This window comes from Hipposideros armiger, unplaced genomic scaffold, assembly GCF_001890085.2.
Source record: "Hipposideros armiger isolate ML-2016 unplaced genomic scaffold, ASM189008v1 scaffold_22, whole genome shotgun sequence".
NCBI lineage: Eukaryota > Metazoa > Chordata > Mammalia > Chiroptera > Hipposideridae > Hipposideros > Hipposideros armiger.
Window position 1 is genome coordinate 5,923,356 of NW_017731372.1, and position 4,336 is coordinate 5,927,691.

The following is a 4,336-nucleotide window of genomic DNA, read 5'->3' on the forward strand; positions in this document are numbered from 1 at the left end:
GAAATCGCAGCATAGGGGAGCGAAGTGGTTTTCTTCAGGTCATCCCATTTGCCTTTCACTTTGATCTCTTCACCTCCCTGGGTCCTGCTTTCCTTACAGTGAGACGATAGGTGGAAATAGATCAGGGGCCATATACTCGATTGTCAACAGGGGTCAGGCAGATAACAGAAATGAGTGACGTTGGCCGAGTGGGGACTGTGACAAACTGTAGAGGGTAGGCCCCTTTAGAGAAGGCAGCCCCTGGTCAGCTTCAACTAATGGTTGACCAAGTAGCTAGTGTTCTCAGATCTACAGTTTTTCAAGACAAACTTGGAAGTCTGGAGCTTTTGGCAAAATGCAGGTTTTCAAATACTGGCAATGAATTCCATCATGAAACAGGGGGCAAGCCAATTAAGACGTACGTACCTATGGGCCATGTTTGACGAGCATTGTCTGGCTTGCCCCCTCTGGACTAGATGATTTCCCTACACTCCTTTCTCCTGCCTCTCTTCCTTGGCGATGATTCTCCACCTTTGGCGATATTCCTGTGTGCAGACTCTAAGCCCCCTGCCTTCAGGAAATGACGACCATCATGACCCAGGATGGTTTTAAGGCACACTCAGTGCAAAGAGCACTGTGTCAACTTGGCTGAGCCAGGTAACTCTGAGTCCATTTCCTCTTCTGCAAGTTGGTCCAGTAACACCCACCTCACAGAGTTCTGGAAGGATTAAATAAAGTCATGCATGAGGAAGCATCTGGCAAATAACGAATCAGCTGTGTGCAGAGCCCCGCTAGGGCTCAGAGCTTCCCATACACTACCTGGTGTCCCCATATAGGGTGCATGAGCTCCTTCCATAGAGGAGACACGTGGCTTCCATGGCTGTCACGTGCTTGAAATAGAAACGATTAGCAAAGTTCTGAAAGGTAGCAGAGGGTGTTCTGGAGAGCCCAGGGCACAGCTGGGAGGTGGAGACATTGTCAGGGATGAGAGCAGCAGCGATTCCACCCCTGGAAGACAGGAACAAAGCAGCCTCCTCTGCGCGTGAGGGCTTGGGANTGTGTGTGTGTGTGTGTGTGTGTAGAGAGAGAGAAAAATGATAAAGGAAATAAGGTAAAACATTAACAATAGATGAATCTGGGTAAAGGGTATACGGGCATTCTTTGTACTATTCTTATTCTTGCCACTTCTCTGTAAATTTGAAATTATTTCCAAGTAAAAAGTTTTAAAAAGTGGGGAGAACTGACAAACCTCTGAAAATGTAATAAATGTCTACTATAATAACCCTGTGAAATAGGTATTATTATTTCCATTTATCAATGAAAAAAACAGAGGTTTAGAAAGGTTAGGTAGCTTGCATAAGATAATACAATTGGTGTCAGAACTGGGAATTAAACCTAGATTCTCTTAATCCAGCTCTTTTCCTCCTTCTGTCGCCTCCCCTCCCCTCCCTTTCCTACCTGTCCCCTCCCCTCCCATCATTTTCTTCCCTTCCATTTTCTTTCTTCTTTCTTTCTTTCTTTCTTTCTTTCTTTCTTTCTTTCTTTCTTTCTTTCTTTCTTTCTTTCTTTCTTTTCTGTAACAGCAGGAAGAACATGGATTTAAATGATAATCACAGGATTTAAATGATAACCCCCAGATGTCCTTATGATCAGAAAGTTTTACTATCCTGATGCTTCAAACTTTTACCTCCCAGGAACGTCCCTTGAATTTCAGGTTCATTTATTTTTCAAACCTCTCCCTTAAAGAGGGGATGCCAGGGAAGGGGGGTTGGGGAGGGTGGTGGAGGACAGTTGGAAACAAATTGACCAAGACCAGGGGAGCAGCCAGGGAAAGGACCACAGTGCGGCCTGAATAGCCCACTGGCAGCAGCAGTGCCCTGGACAATGTCCTTCCTGCCAGGTTTAGGGTGCTAAGGTGTTTTGAGGACATTTGGCTAGAGAAAGCAGAAATTTAAGACTTTCTTGGATTACAGCTACTTTTTTGCCCAGAGAAGAAGAGGATCATCTGCTGTAAAATTCCTGCCTTCTCTTAGAATGGCAGCCTGCAGGGAGAAACCAGCAGTCCCCTACTTGACAGTACAGTTGGAGGCTCTGTACCTGTCCCCTTCCTAGGAAAGCAACTGTCTTCATCAGTTCGGGCTGCTATAACAAAAATACCAGAAACTTCATGGCTTATAAACAACAAATATTTGTCAGAGGTCCAGAGCCTGGGACATCCAAGTTCAAGGCGCTGGCAGATTTAGCGTCTGATGAGGGACGGACTCCTGGTTCATAGATGGCTATCTTTTCCCTGCGTCCTGGTGGAGGGCACAAAGGCACTCTCTGGGGCACCTTATATAAGGGCACTAATCCAGGCCCCACCTCCTAAGTTGGGAGTGAAGATTTAACATACGAATTTTGGAGGGGACACAAACATTTCGTCCCCAGCAGCAACCATCTTGCAAATTCTTGGATTTGGCCTCTGTGGGGCTTCCCTAAAATGCGTAGAGAGAAGCAGTTGCTCAGATGCCTTGAGATCACTGGGGTTATGTGAGGAAGCTCCCCTTTGGGTTCTCTGGCACTTTAGGAAGATGAAAATGAAGGCAGTTGAACAAGATAGCGTCTGTGTCCCAAAAGAAAGTGGGACTGCAGCGACCCAGACCTGCCCAGTCTGATCAAGGAAACCTAAAGCAGTTGCTGGAGAAGCGTAGACTGAGCTCATACAGGAGCTACGCTGGGGAGCCTCTGAAGGTCTAGGAACCCGTGTGATGTGAAGGGAGCCCCTCCTGCTCATCTTCGCTCTGCCTGTACCATCCTGAGGGAGGCACAGGTACTTGACGAATACCACAAGACGTGCATTATAAATGTTCCCAGAAATGAGAGTTGGACAGTCTTCCTGGAGCAGGCCAGGCCACTGAGCAGTTTTTCTGGGTTCAGATCTCTCCACTCTCTCCTGAAAAACTATGTAGAGATTTGGTTCCTCCTACATCAGTCAGGGGCCAAGCAGGTGGAACTCTCAAAAAGGTTTAAGTGAAATATATATATATATATATATATATATATATATATATNAAAGGAAAGGAAAGGAAAGGAAAGGAAAGGAAAGGAAAGGAAAGGAAAGGAAAGGAAAGGAAAGGAAAGGAAAGGAAAGGAAAGGAAAGGAAAGGAAGATGGCTCTGTATTCTGATAAAGGACCCATGTATAATGGAAGGGCATGCCTTCCATCCTGGAAGGGGCAGTGATTTGTCTTGACCAGAATCTACATATATACCACATATGGACTTGCTTTAATTGTCCACTGGGCTTCAACTAGCACCACCATCTAATTGCATATAGGATATTTCATCCATTGACATCACCCCATACAACTTTTCTGGTTGATGAATGGGTAGACTGGGTTGGACATATCTTATGATGCCTTCTCAGATTCCCTTGGCCTTGATTGCTTCTGCAGCCAACCAGCTCTGCACAGTTCCCTATCTAGGCCTTTCTCTCTGGCTGCTGTTGTATAGCCAGGCCAGCCAGCTGGTAAATGTGTTCCTGGCTCTTCTTCCTACTTTCAGAAATACCATACACTATTCCTGGTTCCTCCTCCTACTTTGAGACTTGGGTGAAATACCATACACTAGGATGTGAAATCTGGCTTCTGAATGGCCACCAAAGAGGCTGAGTGATGTAACCCAGAAGCATAGGTGTTAACTCCCTGTGGGTCAACCAGTGGGAGACATGAAATGGAAGATGTACAAGGATAAATTCCCTCACCTGCCTCACTGTTGGATTTCTAGGAGGCACAGTTTCTCCATACAACCTGCCCAAAGACTGACCACGTGGTCAGTTGCTCAACCTGCTAAACAGCTGGCATGGTCACTTTGAGGCTCAATGAAAGCAGAGGCCAGAGTGGAAACCCATCACGGAGCATTGCTTCCCAGCTTTCTCAGCCTCATTTCTCTTTTTTCTTATTCTTCCTGTTGTGAGTTAACACCCCTCAAATAAAGCATCAGCATTTAATCTTTGCTTCCAGTTCTGTTTTTAGGGCAGAAGTTCTTCAAATTTTAAGTCGCAGAGGGATTTCATTAAAATGTAGATTCTGATTCAGTAGGTCTGAGATGAGGCCTGAGGTTCCATATTTCTAACAAACTCCTAGTAATGCTGCTAGTTGAGGACCGTACTTTGAGAAGCAAGTTCTAGGGAACCTGGGTTAAGACATCATCTTAAGAAAAAAATTCCAGGTGTGTTAATTATCTAAATGTGAAAAGCAAATTTTTTTAATTTAGAGAAAAATATAGGCAAATTGATGCATGATAGGGAAAGTTTATCGGGCAGAATTCTTCAGAAGAAGCACCAAAGCTGACTTAGGTGGACCAAGTAGAAAAAGCAT